At 32.9% G+C, this 14,623-nt stretch overlaps 1 long non-coding RNA gene across 1 annotated transcript; it reads right to left on the reverse strand.

Moving 5' to 3' along the window:
* Positions 1 to 12,050: 12,050 nt before the first annotated feature.
* LOC132638618 (uncharacterized) lies at positions 12,051 to 14,058 on the reverse strand. Its single transcript, XR_009581829.1, has 2 exons — positions 13,889 to 14,058; positions 12,051 to 12,248 (listed from the first exon to the last, which is right to left on the reverse strand). It is a non-coding gene; the product is annotated as an uncharacterized LOC132638618 (long non-coding RNA).
* Positions 14,059 to 14,623: the final 565 nt, after the last annotated feature.

Consider the following 14,623-nt stretch of genomic DNA (forward strand, 5'->3'; position numbering starts at 1 on the left):
AAGTAAAATAACTGCAAACCAAAAAAGTAATTTCTTATATTATCAAACCACCTTTATTTGTTATAGCATGTAATTGTCTGATTCTCAAAATTACAAATTATACCGTTTAAAGAGGCTTGCTTGTAGATATTTATATTAAGAGACCAAAAAATATACTAATTTTTTATACTAACCATGTATATTACTCTCTCCGTTCACTTTTACTTGTCCATTATAAACGTTACACACCCCTGAAGAAAATAATAAATGAAGTGCATGATATACCATGATACTCATATTTAATTAGTGTATAGTCTTAATGGATTTGAAAAATGATTTGAAATGAACAATTAATGCTAAGGGTACAACAAGAAAAATAAATTATTTTTCTATTTATATGCGAAAGTGAATAAGTAAAAAAGAAAATTTATTTTTGAAATAGTGAATTGGACGAATCCGCGACTTTTGTAGGATAAAAAAAAAGTTGAACCAAACTAACACAAAAAAAATATAAGTAAGTTTCACGCACTAATTTAGTGCGTGAAAGGATCAAACTGCAAAAATAAAAGTTTGGCCTTTCACGCACGAAATTCGTGGGCGAATGAGGCCAATAAAAAGTAATGCCTCTGTGTCAGACTTTTGCCAAGTAATTCATCACATTAGCAAAATTCAAAGAAATGTGGATTGAGAAAGTAAAGATTTTATCTTTACCTGTAAAAGAACATTCAAGAAGCAATTGTTTCCAAGATTTTGTAATCCAGGTATTATCCAATAATTTTTGGAACTATATTTCTCTACTACCATGATGTTTTTGAGTTCAAGAAATGCTGAATTAAAACAAATCCAACACTAAATTTGCTAAAGCTCTTACAGTTAGCTAAAGCCTAATCCAAAAATCAACATATATCAAAAAAAATCATCAAAAACCTTGTATTTACAAAAATTTACTTAACCAATTTACAGAACTCAAGAAAAGCTTAATTAAAAAAATCCCACATTAAATTTGCTAAATCTCTGACAGCTGGCTAAAAAAACAAACTTTTGTCAAGTATATCCCAATTAGAAAGAAATGATTTTGTCTTCACCTGTAAACAACATTCAGGAAATAATTATTTCCAAGATTTTGTAATCCAGGTATAATCCAATAAAACAACATTCAAGAAAGGTTGAATCACAAAATTCAACACTAAATTTGCTAAAAGTCTGACACCTGACTTAAAAGTCAAGCTTTTATCAACAAAATTCAAGAAAGGACTAATCTTTACCTGTAAAACAACATTCAAGAAACAATTATTTCCAATATTTTGCAATCCAGGCATTACTTTTTATTGGCCTCATTCACGCATGAATTTCGTGCTAGAAAGGCCAAACTTTTATTTTTACAGTTTAGTCCTTTCACGCACTAAATTAGTGTGTAAAACCTATTTATGTTTTTTTTTGTGTTAGTTTGATTCAATTTTTTTTTTTGTCCTACAAAAATCGCGAATTCTGAATTGGACAAGTAAAAGTGACGGAGGAAGTACTTAAAAACTCTTTTCTGAAAATAAGGGGAACTAAAAGTGACCTAGAGCCCGTTTGGATTGGCTTACAGCTTAAAGCTGTTTGCAGCTTATAAGCTGAAAAAAATAAGTTGGGGTAGTCCAACTTATTTTTTTTGGCTTATAAGCTGTTTTCAGCTTATAAGCTGCTTTAGATAAACTAAGTCAAATGTGTCCAATTATTTTTTTGAGCTTATTTTAAGCATAAAGTGACTTTAAGCTGGCCAGCCAAACACTCAAAAAAGCTGAAAACAGCTTATAAGCTAACTTATAAGCCAATCCAAACGGGCTCCTAATGTAGCATAAGTTAGTAGACTTTTCCAATGAAAACAATGATGTAACTTGGTCCAATTTTCAGACTGTATCTATTCTAGTTTCCTAATTCTCTTCGGCTCAAACTATTTACATTTCATTTTGTTGTTTTATGTAGACTACTCAGACGATGACGTTTTATTTCTTTAGATAATATTAATAAAATAGCCCTAGGTGGTACAAAGCCTAGTGGCCTTTAATTTAAAAAAGAAAAATTAGTCACAGTCACCGCTCACAAATCACAATGGAAGCTTCCTTTAATAAAGAGAAAAGAAAAGATGAAAAAAGCGCAGAAAATATTGGCTTAATAGTCCTCAATTTTTATGCCTGGCCTAATATTTCTCATGCACATTTCAATCAATCAATCAATATATAATATAAAGTTAGCATAAACAATCCTATGTCACATCTCTATGGGCTTCAGTGACATTTATTTATTTTTTCTCCTTTTTATGGCTATTTTCCTCTCCTCCATCCTATTAGTTTAATTTAACTTATATTTAAAAGTTAAAATTAAAGGTCTATTAAAATCTGTAAACGTTATGGTTCTTCTCCCTCCCTTTAATTTTTATTAATGTGTAGTAATGTGCTAAAGGTATGGGATAAAAAAACGTTATTATTCTTCTCCAACTTCCTGTAATTAATTTTTAGTAATGTGTAGTAAAGTGCTAAAAATAGGAGATAAAAAGACAAGAAGTAACCTACAAAGACAATTGGGTTAATAAGAAAATCACCTCAACATTCTTCGGTTCAAACTCTTGATGATCACAACAATGCATTGTGCGAAGCGGAGAAACTCACAAATCACCATTCAAGCGTCAAGCGAAATTTCCACCTCCTCCAAGCGTCAGGAAAGTAATCTTATGTATGCATGGATGACTTCATATTGGAATTCTTAGGATTTTCTACAATTACTATACAGTGATTTTCCTTTTATATTGTGGCATTACATGGCTCATCATTATGGGTATACAAAGTTCACATTTTATGTTAAGTTCTCATACAAAGAGACTGAAAAAGCCATAGATATAGGTTTGGACATGTACTGAGCAAGAAATTAAAATATATGATCTATCCATTTTAGCTCCGACGGTATCAGGAAGTTCTCCAGCATGAGGTCCAATATATTTATAATATTTTACTTTGTATGGAAAAAATTTGCCTTATAAGATTCATGTGTTAGAGAATTTTTTTTTTTTTGGTTGAACTTAGTTGTATATGCTAGCTTTCCAGCAAATTCAAATAGACCCATTTAACTTACAGGCAAAGGCTTGCTAACTGTTTTGGTTGAAAGTGTTTCATTATTTCTTGCTCAGTATTTGCTAAATTTTGGTTATTTTTGCTATGCCATCTACATCGAGGAGCCTGATACACTCAGTGATATCTACCTCAAAGTTGAATGCATTTCTTCTAAGGTAATTATATGCACTCTCTAAATTCATAAACTATTTTCTTCTACTCTTAATTTGTTTTAATTTCTTTAATATTTCATACTTATTTCATTAGATCATGATTTGTTCAGAAATATAATTTAGTCTGTTTAAGAATTGAAACAATGTAAATTTGAAAATTGTTTTGACATTTAATGATTCAAAAATAGAGACAAGATCTAACTTCTTAAAAGAAATGATTATTTGCCTAGCATATGCTGGATACTTGAAGTGGTTTTATTCAAAATAGCTAATTTCAACTTGAGAAATTAAAATAAATTATTTTTTGACCTAGCTTTACCCAATTACTTTACTTATCCATGCTTTCTAATATTTTGTTAATTAGCATAGCAAACGAAAACTATATAGTATTATTATTCCTTGATTCTGTGTTTTAATATACATCAGATGTTGAAGGATAGTTTTGTTCATAGTTTTCTACAACAACTAATATAATAAAGAAAGTGTTTGTCCGCAAAGAAAAGGTTTCTATTAATTTTTTATCTTCACCTTTTTTTGTGACAAAGAATGAAATCTCTTTTTATTTTTATAACTATATATAGAGGAGAGGGGAAAAGGAAACGCGTGAGGGAATTATAAGGGGATTGAATTCTTCCAAACAAGATAAAAATTCAGATCGCCAACAATTAGATCATTAATATTTCCCACAAAGTTTTGAATTTCACTCTAAGTTATGCATCTATTTAAGTTTTTCATCTTCTTATTTTATTTTATTTTTATAGAAAGGCTAATAACTCTTAAGTGATGAAAAAAATATATAAGCTTAAGTGTTAATAATATAATTGGTTAAACCTTGAACTATTTTAAAAGAAATTTAATATCGAAAGTCTAATCCATGCGAAACACAGATAGATTCACTAGTTCATTGCATCACTCTTAACTTTGGGATATGGTATTCATTAAAGATATAATACTAATATGTATTTAGAATTACTTTATAATATCTTTATGGGATATAATTTGTTGCTTCTATGATTTTTATATAATTTTTAAGTACTAGATGTTACTATAACGGAAAAGAGTTAGATTTGCGCTTGTACTTGTCAAAAAGGGATATATTTATCTTTCGTTATACTTTTTTGATATAGTTGCCCTTACCATCCAACTTCGGGGTCATATTTATTCTTAAGCTATCAAATCCCCATGTCCCACTTTTATTTTCCTACGTGGCGCCTTTGTGAATTTTTTTTCTCCCAATTTAAATCTGGTCACAATTTAAATTATTTTAACCCGACCCACAATTAAACCCGACCCATTAATCAAAAGAAACCCAACTCCTAATTCCCAAACCCGCCCACCCGATTTCAATCTGAGTTTGATAATACGACAATGGTGAATATATTTGCTGGTGGCGCCACGTAGGAAAATAAAAGTGGGACATAAGAATTTAACAGCTCAAGGGTAAATATGACCTCAAAGTTGAATGGTAAAGGCAAACATATCAAAAAAGTAAAACGAAGGGTAAATATAACCCTTTTTGAAAAGTACAAGGGCAAATCTAACCCTTTTCCGTTACTATAAATTATAAAAGGATTGACAAATTGATATTCAAATTTAAAATGATACTCTCTCTGTCCCAAAAAAAATTGTTCTCCTTTCCTTTTTAGTCTGTCCCAAAAAGATTGTTCCTTTTCTATATTTAGAAACAATTTAAATTTATGAGATGATTTACAGCCACACAAATATCTTCGGCATGTTTTGGACCATACATTTCAAAAGTCTTCCTTTATTTCTTAAACTTTGTGTCAAGTCAAAAGAGGACAATCTTTTTGGGACGGAGGGAGTATTAAATGGGGATAATTTCAGAGACTTCCCCTCAAGTTTAGCCTTATAACACTAACTTCCCTTGTGGTTTCAAACAATACGGTCACCTCCCTTATTTTCAAAACGGAAAAGGGCCAAAATTATCCCTGAACTTTGAAAAATAGTTCATCCATACCCTTCGTTATACTTTAGGGCCAATTATACCCTTACAGTTATACTATGGGGTCAATTATACCCTTATGTCTAACGGCTGCCACGTGGCATCATCTCAGCCCTTCAAAGTTATTTTATCCTCAAATAATTTTTTACCCACTAAAATAACTCAAAACGATCCGAATTTTTTTTTCCAGCAAAAATAATACGGAATTATTTTTATATTTTTTCTGGAAAAATAATTCCGTATTATTTTTGCTGGAAAAAAAAATTCGGGTCGTTTTGAGTTATTTTAGTGGGTAAAAAATTATTTGAGGATAAAATATTTTTGAAGGGCTGAGATGATGCCACGTGGCAGCCGTTAGACATAAGGGTATAATTGACCCCATAGTATAACTGTAAGGGTATAATTGACCCTAAAGTATAACGAAGAGTATGGATGAACTATTTTTCAAAGTTCAGGGGTAATTTTGGCCCTTTTCCGTTTTCAAAATTTTGTAACCAAACTTGTTTTAATGTTGAAACTTATCCAATATTCCAAAGTTGCCCTTTCTTTGCATTATATTGAATACAAAATTTTGGGACGAAAATCTTCAAAATGTATAACTTTTAGACTTAAAATATTCGACCTAAAGTGCTCCAATGCGCACCACTTTTCATTAAATGCATGTATTTATTTTCTTGTAAACTACAGAACTTCTTTATTGTTGTACTACCTAAACATGTTAAATTTTATATGTAGTTTTTTTCAATTACATATGCAATATATTAAGAACCAAAAACTGTTATAGTTTATTATAAAAAAAGTACAGTTTAGTAACGTTATGATAAGCTATTCTTTTGTGATAATGACTAAAATACCTTCAAATTTCTTACTTAGAAATTATGATTTAAAGTATCTTTATAAAAAAGAAGGGATGTCAGTTATGGTGTGAAGCGGGAGTTTTGTTTTTGTGAAATGTATTTTGAAAACTAAAAAACATATTTAGTATAAAACAGTAAAATCTTTGATAAAACTAAAAGTGCACCAAAAGAATAGCCTAGTATGTGCACTCCTCAAAAGAATTAATAGCTAAGTATGTGCATTACACCGGCCTCAAAAAGAATAGCCTAGTATGTGCACTCCTCAAAAGAATAGAATAGTAAGTGCATACAACAACTGTTAACAACCTTAATGCAGATGAACTGTGAAAAACTAGAAGTGCTCCTAATAGTTAGGCCCCGTTTGGACATGATTTGAAACCATGGTTTGGATATGCAATTTGGATATTTTAAGTTGTATTTTCTCTTATAGACATAAAAACCCCACAAATTGTGAAAACTATCAAAACATTCTCAATTCTTATACAATCTTACCAAATGAGCAAGTCATAGTTCATAACAAAATTAGTACACTACTAGAAGGCTTTTCTAGAAAATACAACATCAATTAATCAAACTTTAGTTCAATAAAAATGAAAATTTAACATGAATAGTAATTAAGCCTATCAAGTGGGCCGGGCCGGGCCATAGTTAGTGGGCCGAGTTGGGGGCCGGGTTGGAGGAGGGAAAGGGGTGTCCGGCCCAGCCCCCTACCCGGGTAGGGGTACATAGTGGGCTAAGTGGGCCAGGTCGGGTTTTAGTTAGTGGGCCGGGCCGGATTTTAATTATTTTAAAAAAAAATTCTAATACTAAAATTTATTAAGTTTGATACTTTAAAATTTAGTTGTTCTCAAATTTATTTTAACCATCAAGTTCCTTAAATTATACTCTGGCCCTATTTTCAATCTATAAATACCATTCATTCTTCTCCATATTATCTCACAGTTCCCTACTCTCCTTTTTCCCTAAATTTCCTACTCATCTAAATCTCGTTCTTTCTCTCTCTTCCAACTTCCAAGTTCAAATTTCAAAATTTAAATTTAATGGATAATGATAATCCTCCACCTCCTCCTCCAGTCCGAAGATCAATTTCAAGTCCGATGTGGTTGCATTTTGAGCGAGTAGACGAGGAACATGTTAATGTCAACATTGTGGTCAAATATATCTCCATAAGTCCGAACCGGTTTTTGGGGTACCGGTCCGTTACGTAGGCACTTGGACAAAAGGCACAAAATTGAACTTTGAAGTTTATCTCTTCTTTAAATTTCTCCATTGATGCTAGCATTTTGAACTTTTCATTTGTAATACGTTAACCGTTCAAGTTTGTATGTTTTGAATTTGCAATGTTATCAATTTAAGTTTGAAGTTTTATTTTAAATTACTTATGTAGTCTTGTATCACATTCTCAACTTTTTATAATTTTTAGCACTTAAATAGCCGTTGGGAGTCTTCATTCCAACAACATATTCAAGATATACACAAATATACCATTAACATATACAAGATATACACAAATATACCACTTAAATAATTTTATTTTTTTAAAAAAATTATTTCGAAGTGGGCCGGGTCGGGCCCCCGGTGGGCCGGAACCCAGGTTGTTGGTGGGCCAGGCTACCGGGCTAAGTGGCATGTCCGGCCCAGCCCCCTAATTTATTCCACTAGCCCAGCCCACCACCCTCTTACCGGGTTGGGGGGTCAGGCCGGGCCAGTTATGGGACGGGTTAGGTGGGTTGGTCCCGGGCCGACCTGGCCTAATTGACAAACTTAATAGTAATGTAACTACTCTTTAATATAATCCTCCCACATAAATTAAAGGTTGGTAGACATAAATAAAGGTTGGTGGAAGTTAATGAGACTGGTAAATGATTGATGGGGGTAATTGTTAAAAATATCTACCAACTTATGAGTCTCTTTTTACGAAATATAAACTTATGGGTTAATTTTTATATTAAAAAAAGTTGAAACCATGAGTGAAAACGCATGTCCAAACGCTGGTTTGGGGTCGTGGTTTCAAATCATGATTTGAAAACGCATGGCCAAACGCCTACTAAAGTAAACTAAACTAAACTGCGAATCCCATAACCCCACGAATTAAGCTGCTCCATTCATTAGGTAACATCGTCTAGAAATCAACACATGTACACTAAAGAGGAAAAAAGAAAACTCCATAAGGAAGGTAAGAATAATCGAACATGAATATAACTATGCATACAAAGTTGGTTCAACCTGTAGTCGCTCCATTTCATTTTATCTGATTCTGATTCTATGTTCTAACTGGTTTCTTACGGGATCACCTCCATGAGTACTTTCATTCTCAGTTCTCGCTAGCATTTACTGGAATCACTTGTATCAGTGCTGACAGTCTTTTACCTTGGAAAATTTATTAACTTTTTCTTGAACCTAAATGTCGGGAGCATTAGCATGAACAGGATCTCGATCCTTTTGTCTATACTCTTTTAGCTCATTAGCTTTCTCTATCAATGGGTGGGGGGATGGAGGAGTTTGATCTTGTTGGACTTGTGGTGGTAGTGCATTATCACCGGAAGCACCAAGATCTCCTACCAGTTTTCATTTTGTACAATAGATATAGAGCAACAATTTGATTTCTTTTCGAGAAATCCTTTCTTTGTATTTACTTCAAACTCAGTAGCTAAAGCAGATGTTGGGACATCAGGTTGAAGCATTTCGTCTGGATATAGTATCAGTTGTGTTAGGTTGAACCGCTGGTGATGCAGGTTTCAAAGAGTGGCCCAACACCTATTAGGTTCGTGGCTGTAAGGCATTTGATGGGCTAGCGGAATGAGACATCAAGCTGGTATGAATAAAGTGCATATTACTAGACAAGCCATTTGTACTGCCTTAGATAGATGGTTTGACAGACCTTCTCAAGGTGTTTAGAAGGCAGTTTTAGATGGTTCGACCTTGAGCAGTGAGACAACATTCAAAGAGCTAATATTTATTTATAATTGGCTAGAGTAATTTCAAGTTTACAAAATGTTTGTCATTTGTTGCAAGACACTACCTTCAATCTTGTTGTCAAAAAATTTATTGACAAACATAAACTGTTGTTTAAATATTAGCTAAAGTCCTAAAATATTAGGCAAAATTCACTACTAAAAAACAGGCGAAAATCGACGGACTCCGTCGGTTATGTAGTTTTTTTTTTTTTTTGAAAATAAAATAACGAAATGTAGCAACTTGGAATCAAACCCAGGTATGTTCCTTGGCATTAATGGGCTCTATCACTAGACCACACATGTTCTTTGTTCAAATACTTACATTGATTTGATTTATACTGTTTTTTAGCTCTAAAAACCTTTATTAAAAAAATAAATAAAACCGACGGAGTCCGTCGGTTTATTTTAGAAAACATTATAAAAATAATTATACTTTTCGCGCGAAAAATAACCGACGCAGTCCGTTGATTTTAAAAAAAACATTTTAAAAATTATCGAGAAACCCACGAAATTCGTTGGTTTTTACCAGTTTTTTAGTAGTGATTCTTGAAAAATTAAAGGTATAAGTTCTGATTGTTGTTGCATTAATGAAAATTAAAGAAAAATGATTTGCTGCTACTGAAATGGCTTTGTTGAAGACATTGTAAGTGGAGGGAATGGGATGGGCTGAGTTAAGTGGGTGGGTTTCTACGGGAATCATGAATTTAAAATTGGGGGTGGCTGATATATTTGATAGCGAGCTTGTCACGTGTTCCTCCGTCAAAATTAAGAGTAAATTTGTGCCAAAGTATAATGGAAAGGGTATGTTTGGACGAAAATATAACGACATGAGTATATTTGGATCGAAGCTTAAATGAGAGGTATATATAATAAAAAAATTAGTACAGAGGTATATTTGACCTTCTTCTGTAGAATTATTTTGTCGTATTCAGATTAATACTAATCCAAGATATTTCATAAAAAAATCGATTAATTAGTGAACTAATAAAATCACTTGTTACAGGACTAACCAGTTCACTTAAAAAAGAATATTGATCGTTGTCTATCTCAATAATTTGATTTTCAAAATAAAAATAGATGGAATAAATGTCTCCATTCGCCTAGCACTCTTGGATGTTCATATTCATATAATAAGCACGACGAATGTAAATATTCTTTTTAATTTCTATTCTAACGGATTGAATATCTATTATAAACAGAGGCGGACCCATGATTTTTAGATGGCGGGGGCACTAGTATCTTAACATAAATGCCAACAAAAATTTTAATGACGACTGAGTGATAATACTGTGTCGGACCGGTCACTAATAGCGTAACAGTGGCGAAAATACAAGTATATAGGTCAAATATATGTAATAAATAAAATTTAGCACAGTGAAGCAAATGAAAGAGATAGCTCAGTGGCTAAGGCTGTGCAACATGTGGTGATAGTGCAGGTTCACATCTGGGCAAGCTCATTTAACGCTTATTGTTTACCTAAAAATAGGCTCAAAAAATAATTAAAAGTGACATTCGGGTTTGATCCAGGGTGACATGTAAGGGAAGCAACAGTTGCAACTAACGTGCTTCAAAGACACTTTCGTTTGTTAGAGTGCACAATTAAATATATACTAATTTCTCAAGGTATATACACACATTTATATATACATAATTTTTTCCGAAGTGCACTCCCACCCTTTCATGTAGGTCCGCCTCTGATTATAAAGAATCGTAATATGATAAGATAGAATGAAATAGAAATAAAGACATGGAACGAGTTACTTATTCTTAATATAGGCAGTGTAAACAAAAATTGTGTTCTAAATATAGGCAGTGTAAAGAATATTTTATATTATCAAATCTAATTCTCAAAATAACAAATAATACAATTAAAAGACGCTTGCTTGCAGATATCTTTTAGGAGATCAGAAAATATAATTTTTTACACCAACAATGTATATAACTTTAAAAAAAATTCTCAAAATAAGGGGAACTAAAGTAACATTATGTAGCATAAGTTAGTAAACTTTTGCCAATGAAAAACAATGATGTAACTTGGTCGAATTTTCAGACCCAGTCTATTTATTAGTCAAAAATCACAATATAAGCTTCCATTAATAAAGCAAAAAGAAAGGAAAAACAAGAAGAAGAAAAAAGTAGAAAATATTGGCTTTGATTGTCCTCATTTTTTCTGCCTGACCTAATCTCCATTCACATTTCAATTCATTGCATCACGTCGACGTTGGGACATTGCATGCATCAAGAAACTACTTTAAGGGATATAATTTGTCGCTTCTATCAGTTTTATATTTATATATGATTTTTAAGTACGTAGATGTTATTATAAAAGAATTGAGAAATTGATGTTCGAATGTACAACGCTATTAAATATCTTCATCTTCGTGTTGAATCTCGTTATGTTTTTTTCAGACTCGGAGAATAGTGACTTCAACTTATTTACAATAATATAAATTTTTTACAGTACCAGTGCGCCAGAAAAGGAGGACGAGTTCGGTTTAAGCGTTCATCGATTGGCTGGATCTATGTGCTTCGGGTGGTGAGACGAGCTAGTGTAGTGCAGTCTGGTCAGTGCCTCTTTCGGATACAGAGGGCCATAGGTTCAAATCATATCACCTTGATGTGGATATGGTAGCATTCTCCGTGGTCGGACAGTAAGGCAAAGAACTCAAAATTGAAAATGACGACGTCTTTTAGACATTCCAAATTGGTTTTGGTAATCATTAGAGCTTTCGGGGTTGTTCTAGCTCTTTATCCTGCGTATGATTTCTTTTTTAGGATACGATATCTCGCCAGAATGCATCCTTTTTTTTTTTAATCACTTTAGCTTATACTTCCCTTAATTTTCAAGTTATTAGTTACATTTGTTGTTATGAGTATTTAACAAATTATAGGAATAAGAATCCTTACGTGGATGGAAAGTAACAAAAATGTAGGAATCTTTTTTTCCTTTTTGTAGATTGATCGAACATCTTTAAATGAAACGTCAAAGAAACAAATATTAGAAATATAATTAAATAATAATTTGAGAAAAATAGCAAATGACAATTTTGTGTATTGCAGAGTCTTTTAATGAAGGATAAAAAGTTTAATGACAACAAGAAGCATTAGTAAGTAATATGCCTAATTAGTACCCTGGCGCTCATTCGCTGCCGGGGGAGGATAACTCCCAATAGGCGATGCCCTGGTGATCCGGCGGTGGCTGCTGCCCGGGCCATCCAGCCTTTGCATCGCTGCCAATATAATTTCAACACGTCAAATGTATAAAACATATATAAATAATATACCTTTGTACTCATCTGAATAAAATGGGCTAAAAAGATACTTGGGTTGAAAATGGGTTACAAACCGGGTCATTACCTAACCCGCTCAGCTCTTACTAAAATTTAAAACTTTTTGTTTTGTTTTACTATAACTTGTTTAAGTGTCTAAAAGAAAAATTCTCTTATAAGACAGATTGTCCAGGGTGTTCATCTTCGCTGTAGTGGAAACGGGAAGTTATGCAATGCTCTAGCTAGATTAAACTATGATCCCCAGAATTTTTTTTAGAATTTGCTTGTGCCTTTAGGAATTTGATTTGTGACGGTAGATGTTATCAAATTAGGAGATGAGGGGGAAGTACAGTAAAGGTTCGGTTTTGATGGTACATATTTACGTTGGTAATAAAGTTCATTAGTTACCAAAAATAAAATAAAAAATCACTTATTACTATATATAAAATATCAAATAAAAAAAATCTTTTTTAAAAAAATTGAGATAAAGCTTTTCACAAGTCAATTTGAGTCATTTTTTTTGCACGGATTATCCTTCTTTTGGGGTGGTCTTTAATTTTTGTCCCTCAAATTGCTGGTCTTTAATATTTTCCCTTCGCTTAAAAAAGTGGCCAAAAATACCTCGAGGTATTGGGTTCGAACCCCCGCTCAGTAAAAAAAAAATTAATCGCAAGGCAAGGCTTTGGGAAAAGGCTGCCTTAAGGCATAACTAAAGTTATGTCGTATCCAGCATAGGTTGCCTTAAGGCATAACTAAAAGTCTGCCTAATAAGGCAACCTATGCCGGATCCGGATGCCTTAAGACAATATATGCCGTCTCTGGCAGGGGTTGCCTCTGCATAACTAAAAGTCTGCCTTATAAGGCAACCTCTGCCTGATCCAGCAGAACTTTAGTTATGCCTTAAGGCAACCTATACTGCATAAGGTAGACTTTTCCAAAAGCCTTGCCTTGCGTTTTTTTTTTTTTTTATGCCTGAGCCGAGGTTCGAACACAGAACCTCAGGGTATTCTAGGCGAAGGATAAAAATTAAAGACCAGCAATTTGAGAGGCAAAAATTAAAGACCATCTGAATAATGGGCATTCCTGCGAATTGCCCAATTTGAGTTGCATACAACTTAACTAACAATATAAACGGGTCATTAAAACGACCAAACCTAAGCGGGTTGGATGGATCATCCGCTACAAGCAAGAAGACAATTGCCAACAATTTTTTTTGTTGTCATAGTATTGACTATTGTTGCAAAAAATACTTTTGGCAATAATATATTTTGTTGTTGCATGAACTTTTTTCATCGGCTGTTATTGCAACGACGTGCAACAACTTTTTTGTTATTGCCAAAAGTAATTTTTGCAACAATAATCAATAAATGGCAACAAAAAAAAGTTCATTTTTTAAATTTTCATCATATATATGCGAACAATAAATTAAGTTGTTGCCAAATATTGAATTTTGCCAACAATACTATTTTGTTACCAAAGAGTTGTTGCCATTTCTATACTTTCTTGTAGTGATCATTTTATGGGCTGATTTTGCCGCTCCAAGTTCTGTCAAATATCAAGGAGAGATCAGGAGTAAAGAGAAGAAGGAAGAAATGCAATACCTTGAGTAGTTGTAGAGGAGTCTAAGAATATTCTTGATGCTTCACCATATTCACAACAAAAATTCATGCACAACACATAGAAAACCAGCGCTAACAGAGCACATTTAGAAGTGCCTTTGTACCTAGACATGCTTAATCAATTTCCTCCTCCTCGCTAAACTATAGAAAACTAATTGGTTCCTCTTGGCCTCCAAATATATGTTCTTTTTATAGCAAGTTTCACACCATTAGTGGGAGTGCCAATAGAATCAGCTGTTACATAAACAGTGAATCGACTCATACTGCTCATGCCACCGTCCATTTTATGTCAAAGTATTTGACTTGATACGAAAATTAAGAAATTACTCTCTAATTTATTTGTTTGATTTTGGCTTGGCACGGAGTTTAAAAATGTCAAGAAAACTTTTAAATCTTGTGGTATTAAACTAAAGATATGTAAAATGTACCGAAATGCATTTTAATCTTGTGGTCTCAAACATGTCATGGAGAAACTTGATGTTTAAGAATTGCCAAAAAGGAAAAGAAACATTCTTTTTTCAAATGGACAAACAAATTGAAACCTAATAAAAACTTTTCAAACGTAAACCAAATATATGTAACTATAAAAACTATCCGTAGTGGACACTCCACAAGGTCCGAGGTAAGAAAGACTTTTAGGTCAACTTAGCGTAAGCAGAAACTTTGCTGTTTCCACATTTGTATCTTTGATGTGCACAAAATTTAGGATTCATGAGA

The sequence above is a fragment of the Lycium barbarum genome, chromosome 4, assembly GCF_019175385.1.
Source record: "Lycium barbarum isolate Lr01 chromosome 4, ASM1917538v2, whole genome shotgun sequence".
Taxonomy (NCBI): domain Eukaryota; kingdom Viridiplantae; phylum Streptophyta; class Magnoliopsida; order Solanales; family Solanaceae; genus Lycium; species Lycium barbarum.